Source organism: Pan troglodytes, chromosome X (assembly GCF_028858775.2).
Source record: "Pan troglodytes isolate AG18354 chromosome X, NHGRI_mPanTro3-v2.0_pri, whole genome shotgun sequence".
Taxonomy (NCBI): Eukaryota; Metazoa; Chordata; class Mammalia; order Primates; family Hominidae; genus Pan; species Pan troglodytes.
Window position 1 is genome coordinate 112180876 of NC_072421.2, and position 13203 is coordinate 112194078.

General features: G+C 34.3%; 1 protein-coding gene and 1 non-coding gene across 3 annotated transcripts in view; both read left to right on the plus strand.

Annotated features, from left to right (window-relative positions):
• The window catches only part of HTR2C (5-hydroxytryptamine receptor 2C), a 325108-nt gene that overhangs the window by 117984 nt on the left and 193921 nt on the right, over positions 1–13203 (plus strand). The window lies entirely within an intron of this gene.
• Positions 12215–12325, plus strand: MIR1298 (microRNA mir-1298). The gene has a single exon (NR_035652.1). It is a non-coding gene; the product is annotated as a microRNA mir-1298 (primary transcript).

Genomic DNA, 13203 nt, shown 5'->3' on the forward strand with positions numbered 1-13203 from the left:
AGGAGCACCCAGATTCATAAAGCAAGTCCTGAGTGACCTACAAAGAGACGTAGACTCCCACACAATAATAATGGGAGACTTTAACACCCCACTGTCAACATTAGACAAATCAACAAGACAGAAAGTTAAAAAGGATACCCAGGAATTGAACTCAGCTCTGCACCAAGAGGACCTAATAGACATCTACAGAGCCCTCTACCCCAAATCAACAGAATATACATTTTTTTCAGCACCACACCACACCTATTCCAAAATTGACCACATACTTGGAAGTAAAGCTCTCCTCAGCAAATGTAAAAGAACAGAAATTATAACAAACTATCTCTCAGACCACAGTGCAATCGAACTAGAACTCATGATTAAGAAACTCACTCAAAACTGCTCAACTACATGGAAACTGAACAACTTGCTCCTGAATGACTACTGGGTACATAAGGAAATGAAGGCAGAAATAAAGATGTTCTTTGAAACCAATGGGAACAAAGAAACAACATACCAGAATCTCTGGGACATATTCAAAGCAGTGTGTAGAGGGAAATTTATAGCACTAAGTGCCCACAAGAGAAAGCAGAAAAGATCCAAAATTGACACCCTAACATCACAATTAAAAGAACTAGAAAAGCAAGAGCAAACACATTCAAAATCTAGCATAAGGCAAGAAATAACTTAAATCAGAGCAGAACTGAAGGAAATAGAGACACAAAAAACCCTTCAAAAAATTAACGAATCCAGGAGCTGGTTTTTTGAAAGGATCAACAAAACTGATAGACCACTAGCAAGACTAATAAAGAAGAAAAGAGAGAAGAATCAAATAGACGCAATAAAAAATGATAAAGGGGATATCACCACCGATCCCACAGAAATACAAAGTACCATCAGAGAATACTACAAACACCTCTATGCAAATAAACTAGAAAATCTAGAAGAAATGGATAAATTCCTTGACACATACACTCTCCCAAGACTAAACCAGGAAGAATTTGAATCTCTGAATAGACCAATAACAGGAGCTGAAATTGTGGCAATAATCAATAGCTTACCAACCAAAAAGAGTCCAGGACCAGATGGATTCACAGCCGAATTCTACCAGAGGTACAAGGAGGAACTGGTACCATTCCTTCTGAAACTATTCCAATCAATAGAAAAAGAAGGAATCCTCCCAAACTCATTTTATGAGGCCAGCATCATCCTGATACCAAAGCTGGGCAGAGACACAACAAAAAAAGAGAATTTTAGACCGATATCCTTGATGAACATTGATGCAAAAATCCTCAATAAAATACTGGCAAACCGAATCCAGCAGCACATCAAAAAGCTTATCCACCATGATCAAGTGGGCTTCATCCCTGGGATGCAAGGCTGGTTCAATATATGCAAATCAATAAATGTAATCCAGCATATAAACGGAACCAAAGTCAAAAACCACATGATTATCTCAATAGATGCAGAAAAGGTCTTTGACAAAATTCAACAACCTTCATGCTAAAAACTCTCAATAAATTAGTATTGATGGGATGTATCTCAAAATAATAAGTGCTATCTATGACAAACCCACAGCCATATCATACTGAATGGGCAAAAACTGGAAGCATTCCCTTTGAAAACTGGCACAAGACAGGGATGCCCTCTCTCACCACTCCTATTCAACATAGTGTTGGAAGTTCTGGCCAGGCAATCAGGCAGGAGAAGGAAATAAAGGGTATTCAATTAGGAAAAGAGGAAGTCAAATTGTCCCTGTTTGCAGATGACATGATTGTATATTTAGAAAACCTCTTTGTCTCAGCCCAAAATCTCCTCAGGCTGATCAGCAACTTCAGCAAAGTCTCAGGATACAAAATCAGTGTGCAAAAATCACAAGCATTCTTATACACCAATAATAGACAAACAGAGAGCCAAATCATGAGTGAACTCCCATTCACAACTGCTTCAAAGAGAATAAAATACCTAGGAATCCAACTTATAAGGGATGTGAAGGACCTCTTCAAGGAGAACTACAAACCACTGCTCAATGAAATAAAAGAGGATACAAACAAATGGAAGAACATTCCATGCTCATGGGTAGGAAGAATCAATATCGTGCAAATGGTCATACTGCCCAAGGTAATTTATAGATTCAATGCCATCCCCATCAAGCTACCAAGGACTTTCTTCACAGAATTGGAAAAAACTACTTTAAAGTTCATATGGAACCAAAAAAGAGCCCGCATCACCAAGTCAATCCTAAACCAAAAGAACAAAGCTGGAGGCATCAGGCTACCTGACTTCAAACTATACAAGGCTACAGTAACCAAAACAACATGGTACTGGTACCAAAACAGAGATATAGATCAATGGAACAGAACAGAGCCCTCAGAAATAACGCCGCATATCTACAACTATCTGATCTTTGACAAACCTGACAAAAACAAGCAATGGGGAAAGGATTTCCTATTTAATAAATGGTGCTGGGAAAACTGGCTAGCCATATGTAGAAAGCTGAAACTGGATCCCTTCCTTACACCTTGTACAAAAATTAATTCAAGATGGATTAAAGACTTAAACTTCTGACCTAAAACCATAAAAACCCTAGAAGAAAACCTAGGCATTACCATTCAGGACATAGGCATGGGCAAGGACTTCATGTCTAAAACACCAAAAGCAATGGCAACAAAAGCCAAAATTGACAAATGGGATCTAATTAAACTAAAGAGCTTCTGCACAGCAAAAGAAACTACCATCAGAGTGAACAGGCAACCTACAGAATGGGAGAAAATTTTCACAATCTACTCATCTGACAAAGGGCTACTATCCAGAATCTACAATGAACTCAATCAAATTTACAAGAAAAAAACAAACAACCCCATCAAAAAGTGGGCAAAGGACATGAACAGATACTTCTCAAAAGAAGACATTTATGCAGCCAAAAAACACATGAAAAAATGCTCACCATCACTGGCCATCAGAGAAATGCAAATCAAAACCACAATGAGATACCATCTCACACCAGTTAGAATGACAATCATTAAAAAGTCAGGAAACCACAGGTGCTGGAGAGGATGTGGAGAAATAGGAACACTTTTACACTGTTGGTGGGACTGTAAACTAGTTCAACCATTGTGGAAGTCAGTGTGGCGATTCCTCAGGGATCTGGAACTAGAAATACCATTTGACCCAGCCATCCCATTACTGGGTATATACCCAAAGGACTATAAATCATGCTGCTATAAAGACACATGCACACGTATGTTTATTGCAGCACTATTCGCAATAGCAAAGACTTGGAACCAACCCAAATGTCCAACAATGATAGACTGGATTAAGAAAATGTGGCACATATACACCATGGAATACTATTCAGCCATAAAAAATGATGAGTTCATGTCCTTTGTAGGGACATGGATGAAATTGGAAATCATCATTCTCAGTAAACTATTGCAAGGACAAAAAACCAAACACCGCATGTTCTCACTCATAGGTGGGAATTGAACAATGAGAACACACATGAACACAGGAAGGGGAACATCACACTCTGGGGCCTGTTGCGGGGTGGGGGGACGGGGGAGGGATAGCATTAGGAGATATACCTAATGCTAAATGACGAGTTAATGGGTGCAGCACACCAGCATGGCACATGTATACATATGTAACTAACCTGCACATTGTGCACATGTACCCTAAAACTTAAAGTATAATAATAATAAAATAAAAATAATAAAAAAAGAATGAAAAAAATATGGTCTATAAAAATAGATTTGCATAAATACAATCTGCAGCTGGCTTCATTTTCTTTTTATAATGGGTTGGATCATAGCACCATGTTGAGCTAAAATCTATTTCTTTTGGTAATCCAGTCAAGAAAAAAGTAGTAACCAGCAATTACATATAAATGACATATAATTTTATAAAATGAAAATACTACATGGTAATAATTTAATAAATTACTTAAGAAAATTTAAGATTGTAAGTTTTGTCCAGATTTTTTCCTATAGTTTATTAAAAATAATGAACCAAAACAAAAAATTTCAATTACTATTGCATATAAAGAGCAATTATAATCTGTCAATGACTACAAGCCAGCCATCTTAACATCAACTGAGAAAAAAATTCTAAAAACAAATTATTCTTATAACTTTAAGTAAAAAAATTCAAGAACTAATTTAAGTGCATACTATTTGTCTGCTTAGAAAATGGTAAAATGATAGGAACTTCTTAAAGGAATTTCTATTCAAAATATGGTTGCAGACACTTAGATTAAATCAGGCTGGGCATGGTGACACATGCCTGTAGTCCCAGCTACTTGAGAGACAGAGGTGAGAGGATGGCTTGAGCCCAGGAGATCAAGACTGCAGAGAGCTTTGATGGTGCCATGGCACTCCAGCCTTTCTCAAAAATAAATAAATAAATAAATAAAATAAAAACAATTTTAAAAACCATGTTTATAAAGATGTATTACAAGTTCATTATTTAAATGAGACTATAAAACCTAAAGATGTAAACATCACTTTAAAAGCCTTCCTACTTTTTTCTTGACTGATTTGCCAAAAGCTGCAGATTTTAGCTGAGGATTGTGCTACAATTCAGCTTCTTTTAAAGATGAAGGTGACTAGAGAGTGTACTTATGCCGAACCTGCAACCAAAGACCTATTCCTTCACTATAAGAAATAATTTCTCCTTTTAGAGGCCATTTATTCCATATTGCAATTTATGACTTAAGTAAGTGACTTTTTTTCTTTCCCTGTTCTTGTAAATTCTCAGAGTGATTGTCAGTCTTTCTCATTTGAATATCATGGAAACTCTACCATTTCAGTTTTAGTCCAGTGCAAATACAGTCTATTCAGTCCTTCTGATTTCAACTTTGCCTATTTACTATATAATAGTAAATAGGCAAAAAAACTTTGCCTAAATACTGTATAATAGTATTTCAAGGTAATACTATTTAGAAAAATGTATTATAACCATTTTTCCTTGGTTTGTCTCCCACTCTTTAATGAAGCCAAAGTAAAAAATCCAGTTAAAATAAAGTTTTGCTGAGAGTTGTTTTGTTAAAAACATATATTATCAGAGTTGCATATTAGGAAAGTAATCAATGTTAACTATTTTCATTACCAATCATGTCACTCTGAACATAATCTCAAAATAATCACATAATTCTATTGGCTAATTTTATAAAATTCACTTACTCATGAAATCAACATACCCCTTTATTTTAGCATTTGCTAATCATTTAGATTTTTAAGAGCAATTTCATATACTATCAAATTTTTGGCCACATATCAGATTAAACAAAGGCACAGAAAGATTAAATAAGTTACCCAAATATCATAGCTAAGAAGTGAAAGTTGGACTCAATTTTCTGTCTTTGGGACCCAAAGTTCTATGCTCCTTCAAATGCAGCATACATATGTCTTCCATTAATGACAATTAAAGTCAACTTATTCCATTACTGTATGCATTTTAACCTGAAGGTTTAGAGACATAGAGTTGGTTTCCTGACTCAAAAGTTTTAGCATTGGCCTGGTGTGGTGGGTGATACCTGTAAATCTCAGCCCTACTTTGGGAGGCCAAGATGGGAGGCTTGCTTGAAGCCAGGAGTTCAAGACCAGCCTAGGCAACATAACAAAACTCTGTAGCTAAAAAAAATTTTTAAAAAATCAACCAGGCATAGTGATTCATGCCTTTAGTCCTACCTACTAGGTAGGCTGAGGCGGGAGAATTGCTTGAGCCCAAGAATTCGAGGTTACAGTGAGCTATGATCATGCCACTGCACTCCAGCTTGGGTGACAGAGGGAGACACTACATTTTTTTTAAGTTTTATTATTATTCAGCTTCATATTTAATGGACCAAAGACTTTCTCTGGTTACTTAACTATATGGCTTAGAGAGAAAAGGCATTCTTTGGCAAATCTTAAATGATAGTTGAATACATTATTGCTTCAAAAAAGTCATTGCTTTCAAAACAACTAATACAATTAAACAGTGATAGCAATATCAAAGGCAGTGCTATCTTGTGAATCACTTAGGTTGATCATAGTAAGCCACAGCTAAAAGCTATCTCCTATTATTAGGGTGCACCCATAAATGTATTCTTCCACCTTTTTTAGATTTTCCTTTATAAAAGTCATTTCTGTTATTGGATGCAGAGATACTCTTAACTGCTATTTCTTTGTTGTTAATTGTGGCTTTCTTTTATCATTAAAAAGCGTCTTTCTATTTCACTCTTATTTTTTTAACTTCAAATTTATTTTGTCAGATATCAAGATCGCTATTTGAAACCTCCCTAGTCGATTATTATTCTGTCCAGAATTTTGTAAATTATGTGAAATTCACAAACTATAGTAAAATAATGATCTAGGAATATTGGTTGATGGGATTATCTCTGTACTACTTGTTTGAATAAAAAATTGGTATGTTTTTCTACAGAACAAAATTGCCATCTTTAAATTTTTACTCTAGTCATGGAAGTGTTAATTGTATTTAAAAATCACTTTGTTCCACTGCTATTGTTGTGAGTAAATTAAATGATCAAGAAAGCAACTGTGAGATTTAACAAAGTTTTGCATAAACAACTTATGTTTGAGAGTAGTCCTGCCAGCATATTCCTGCCAGAATTTGTCCTTGTAACAGCAGACATAACATAACCATGCAGGGCTTCCAGACATCTAGGAATTAATACAGATTTTAGGACAACGATTTCTTTGCCTTTCTTCCTTCTGTTCTCTTCTTCCTTCCTTCCTTTTCTTATTCCTCTTCTCCTTCATTTGTTCCTTTCTTCATGCCTGCCTTTCTGCCTGAGTTCCTTCTTTGAATATTTGCAGAGCCAAGTGTTCAGAAATGCATTCCAAAGTAGCTTTCTACTGCATTTAATTTTGTAGTCTGTGACATTTCCTTCATTTTCTTTCACTTAAAGAGAGGCAATGAGACAATTGTCCTAACAGTTATGCATAAACTAGTGAGACACTGATCATCCGTGACTCTTCGGGCTTTTTGCTATTAGTAAGGCTCAGAATCAAAGGACTGGAAAAGAAGCAGGAGACTGGCTTCTTATCTTGGCACTGACAAAAATTAACATTAGGACGTTGAATAAGTCATTTATCTCTTCTGGATCAGATTCCTTAACTATTAAAACAGAAAGTTAGAACTTTGCACGGTGGCATATGCCTGTGGTCCCAGCTCCTCAGGAAGCTGAGATGGGAGAATAGCTTGAGCCCAGGAGTTCCATACCAACCGAGGCAACATAGTGCAACCCCGTCTCTAAACAACAAAACTACACAAAGCAACAGAAACTTGGATGGTCTTCAAGTACCCCCTTTCAATACTGCTCATGAGAGTATGCTTATTAGACATAGAGATTGACAGGTACAATGTTTAATGTGGAAAAATTTATAGTTTCTTATAAAAATAAAAGAACCACTATAAGAGATAGTGATGAGGAGTGAAAAAATGTAGATATTGGAGTGCAACATATCTAAAATTAAATCTTGCTCTATAACTTATTAGTTCTATGTGGTAATTCAACATCTCATTTTATCTTTTAATCTGGCATTGCATTGTTTTCATAGTAAAGATTAAATGAGAAAAAAATATAGAGTGTTTCTCACATCACTTGGTGTATAATAATAAATCAGCAAATGGAAACAATTATTATGTATCTGTTTTTAATAGTTTTTCTTGTTGAGCCATTTCCACAGGAATGACTCAACTGAGAGGAGTTTTTTATTCCCTTTTCTATTTATCTTAGGGCAACAGATGGTGGCTTAGACAGTAGTACTTCCCAGGGTATATCACAATGACAGATTTAGTGACATGAACTTTATGAAGTCCTCTGCTAATAGCTTCTCTACTGCCAGAATGCAAGGTATCAGGCCAAAAGGTGTGTGGGAGGCTAATGACTACGTTTCCACAAATATTGGCATGAGCTGGATACTTGATTCATGAGAGCAACTTCCCAATTTTTGGCAAGTTACCTGTAAAGACCATTTAGAAAAATTTCTGGCTTTCTCTGAGTAGCAAGTGTTTTATGGAACCTGTAGAATTTTTCAAACCTACCTAAAGTATAGGCAATATAATATGATTGGCTAGATTATCTATGGAGGCATTATATTGCCAATTCTTCTATCTTTGGCTTTCATTTTCTTAGTTGCTTGCCTATACAGATGGTTTTAATTTGGACCAAAATATTTTAGTAATTTAAAATAAGACTTTAAAACTTGAGGAATCTTTCATGATACAATAACAATGATTTTGTTTCAGTGCCCCAATATCAGCAGATTGTAGAGAAATTAAGTATGAATAGAGAATAGTAATGAATATGTAATCACAAATATGTTAGGCAGTAACCTTAAAGATTGAGATAGTTTGCCAAAAGTAGCTCGCATATCTTTCATTCTTTTACTTATAGAACAGATGAATAAAATCTTGAAAATTAGACATTATACTAATTTATTTTACCATAAATTCTTACTTAAGAAAAAATTGATAATTAATGGAGAGAACAAGAATGTAACCTCTACATGGGCAGAGCTCTTTGCCTTATTCACTCATATATCCCTAGTATATAGAACATTACCAAGCACATACTTGGCATTAAATAAATGCATTGAATAAGTGAACAATACCTTGATGAAAACATAAACTCTTTGCTAATACTGCCTTCCTAAATGTGTTTTTTAAAAATCACATAAGCATGCTTTCAGAATCTGAATCCTGCCATTTATCAGAAAAAATAGCTTAACCTCTTTGAACTTCACTATTTCTTTTTCTGTAATATGCATTTCTGTTAACATGAGGTAAAACTAACTTTTATCACTGTGCCTGGAACAAAGTAGGTGGACATTAACTGTTTGTGGATTTTGTTTCATAAACACAATACCTGCATTTAAGAAAATAGGGTCCTATAACTTTAACCTAGAAATTGTTATTTATAAAAGAAGATTTGTATCAATTCTTTATATCAATAAAAGAAGCATATCGATTGTTATTAACAAAAGAAAATAATGGCTCTTTGTGACAGTTTTTAAAATGTAGCAATAGAAGAAGCAACGCTGCCTATGATTTACTACTTAAGAACAAATGTTCATGATGATGCATATAATCTATTTTTCTTAAGCAAATGCATAATTTAGTCAGCATCATATGCAGTTTTGAAAAGTAAAGCATTATTATTTAGATGTCATTTCTGTGATCTCATGAAATATAGAATCCCTGGAATGAGAGAAAAGAATAAAATATTCTCTTTAACATATTTCACTGCATAATATAAAAGGTCTGTAAAATTACCTGAAAGGCAAAGGTGTCACACCATACCTCAGTGGTGATTTGCACCAAATACACTGTCTTTCATAAATTTCCTGAGCAAACAGAGATTTCCAATGAGAAATGAATACTTTAATCAATGCAACTTTTCAACCTATTTAGTCCCTGATCTTGAAAAATTATACCCAGTCATGAAGGATGGAACTAATTTTGAATTTACAGAGAAACTCATAACAAATTTAAATACCATAATATGCGTATTATATCTGCAGCTGTCAGAAAACTTTATTTACAGTCAGTTGCCTTTCTCTGAATAATCATATTGTTGTCCTGAAAGATATTTAAGACCTTTGCCAAATTAGAGGTATGGCCTATATTTAGTGAATCATCATCATTGCACCTCCCCAGGGAGAACTTAGATGAGAGAGCTCATGTTGTCGTCAGCTGTTGTTAAGTGGAAGGGATGGTACTGATCCAAAGACTTTAATAAATTGTTATTGGAAATGTGGTTTACCCAAAGACCATTGTTCTCAAAATGTATTATCACAACATCCACTGGAGAGAAAGTCATCAAAGACGAAAGATGTCTGTATCATTTTATATGATCAAGAAAGACTAATTTTTTGCTATGGAAAAGACATCATCATTATTTTAGGAGATAATTAGAATAATGTTTTTGTTTGTTTCTTTTTGTTTTTAACAACTGGACTGGTGATGTATAAAATGCTAAAAATAAAAACTGGATTGAGTATAAAATAATGAAGTCTTCTATCTTTGACAAAACTTTATATTTTTCATCCTATGTAATCTAAAAGCATATCTCATTTGTAGTTATAAATTATTTTAAAAACCTTTCAAACATAAACAGTCATAGAGACAACAGTACAGTGATCCTCCATAACACCATCATTCAGATTCAATAATTATTAAAATTTTGCAACCAATCTATCCCTTTCTCTTTCGCATTCTCTTCATTGAATTATTTAAAATCATTTCACATTGCTTCAGTATCTATTTCTAAAATTGTGGCTATATTACTGCAAAACCATGATGCAATTACCACCCCCCAAAATTTTAGGAATAATTCCTTAATTTAATACCCCAGTCCATATTCAAATTTTATTTATAGTCTCAGAAACATCTCATTTTTTTCTTTTTAAAATGTACTTTAAGACTGGATAAAACTGTAGAACAACATGTTGATATTTTAGCAAAATTGCTACAATTGGTCTATATTATAGAACAAGTCTGTGTGATAGAAACTGTCTCCACGGCACTCAAGTGAGTGGAACGATCGTGACTGAATTCTATATATAGAATCTTTCAGTGAGAAGTAAAAACAGATGTTGTATGAAGCATCTGATGTTTCATAAATGGGTTATTTTATCCAAAATTTCAGTGATCAATAGTTCATAGATTTTTTATATTAGGTAAGTTACTTCTCCCTCTTGAAAAACGTGAAGGAAAATATTCAAACATTCAAAGGGCTTTGAATTATTATGAAATGATTATGAAATGATGGTGCTTTGGATGGTGGTTATAATAAAATGTGTGTAGTTGTAGCACCTTTCTTTTCATTCCTCACTCTCAAAACACGTGCATACACACGTATACACAGACACACACATACACACACACAGTCATGAGCAAAAGGATTTGAAGATTTGTTAGTTCGAATTTTCTGACAGGTTTTATTTTATAAATTGAGTTGTACAGGAGGTACTCTGAGACGGGAAGTTGAAGAATTCTCCACAAATCTAATTAGAAAATTTAAAAAGTGAAAATATATTACATGTCATTTGTGGTCTGTTATTTTAGCTTTAATTACACTGAGGGGAGTTATAAAATAGGCATATCAGTTTCGCTAAATATTGACACCATCTGATATAACGTTTGTAGAACTGGGACAGGAAACACTATTTTCAAAGTTGTCAAACTGAAGTACTATTTTTCTCCATAAATAAACAAAATGGTAGAAGAGTACACAAAACCATAAACAGATTCTACCTGAGAATTAAACCACTAAAGTAGAAGCCAAGCTTTAGATAGCTACAAAACTGGCCATTACTTCTTATACTTCACTTTTCTGTAAAATATTCTAGGCAGAAGATTTTTTAAAATAAAATCACCAATAAACAATTTTGTTTAAAATTTTTATGAGTCTGTGTGGTCTCCTAACTCTTTAAGAATGAGAAATGTATTTAAGGATTCATTTAAGGAAGTAGATAAAGGCATGGTACAGAATACCTACATATTAATTTGTGGGATGTGTAGACTGAGTTATGAGAATACTCAAGTTAAAAGTCACTTTCGCATTCCTTTCAAACAAAAGGCTTTGTCAGGTGAATGCTATGTTTTATATTTAATTAGCAATAACAAGTAAGATTTAATTGTAACCAAACTCAGCTATTTAGAAGTATCTTGTTTGTAAAACAGTGTAGAATAATGTCAACAATTTAGCAAGAAAACCCAATTCACAGCATTTCAGAGCAAAAAGGGAGAGAGGTCCTCTATTGCAACTTCTGTGTCATGGATGAAAACAGTGAGGCTCAAAAAGTTTGAGTGACACATCAAGTAAGTGGTAAGAGTCAAGACTAGAACTCATGTCTCCTACTGCCCAGCCTAATGTCCTTTATGCTAACCACACATATTTAACGGCTAGGGTGTTGAATGATACTAGAATGAATTATACATTATATAAATTATTCATTATGCAAATTAATTTTTGTTGTCTCAGTTTTCTGTATTCATGACATGTTTGAATTTAACAAGATTCATCTGGTACTTCTAGCTATTTCTACATTTTATGAGTTGTATACATTTTATATCAATAAGTTATAAAACAATAGCAGAAGTCGCTTCTTTTTTCCAGATGAGACAGCAAAACCAGAAACTGACCCTTCAACTTTGAAGTAGCTTTTTGTTTGTTTCTTTCCCCTTTATATAGGATGTCTTGAAGCCAAGAAGGAAGAGCTGTTGGAGAGACGAGGAGTTAAGAGTTCATTCGGCTGTCCAGATGTATCCAAGTACCCTGTGTTATTTGGCAATAAATACATCTGGGCAACTGACTGAACTTTTCACTTTTCATGACTCAGCTGGAACCCTCCACAACCAGAAGAGCCTGTTATAAAGTGAAAAGTTTGTGATCTCTTAATCTAATGAAATGGGAAGTAGGAATTGCTTGTGGGTGAAGAGACACCATTGTAAATGTAAGTGGGAATGTATTTTAGTATGCAACTAAATTGATTTTTAAGTGTCTTGACAAAAGATAAAGAGGATTTGTTTTTCTAGCTTGCAAAATTAAAATCAAATTAACAGAAAATTTTGATCTGCTCCCATCAGTGACACTTGTCGTGTACTTAACTCACCGGTATAAAATAGCTATTTTATATTGTGATGGAGAGTAGCTGGCAAATGCTGGCAAATATTATTTGTATATTACAATATTTAAAAGATATCTAACCTCAAGCTATGGCTATGTACATGGATCCATCTAATGTATTTACCCCAATCACTCTTCATCTCATGATGCAATTTCATTTTATTCATAGCAATTATCATGATTTGAAATTATCCTACATCTTTGTTTAAATGTTTATTTTCTGTATCTCCAGCTAGAATGTAAGCTCCATTGGAGCAGGGGCCTGGTTTACCTTGTTTACTACTACATGCCCAGCATCTGGCATAGTGCCTGGCACGTAATAAGCAATCGATAAATATTTGAATATATGAAACTACTATTATACAGCTTTTGGTCCTGGAGATCGGTTGGAGTTGGTCTCCAACACAGATATTTAGCATATGGTTTGCTCCATTAGCTCTGCTCTTTGAAAACCTTCAGTTCGTTGTGCTATGTGCATACTAACACTGAGATAATTCCCAGATAGTTCTGCTACCACCTATGGAGAAAGCAGTTTCAAATTGCTGGGCATTCTGCCCACTAAGGCAAATTCTCTCCATGTCTGTTACTAC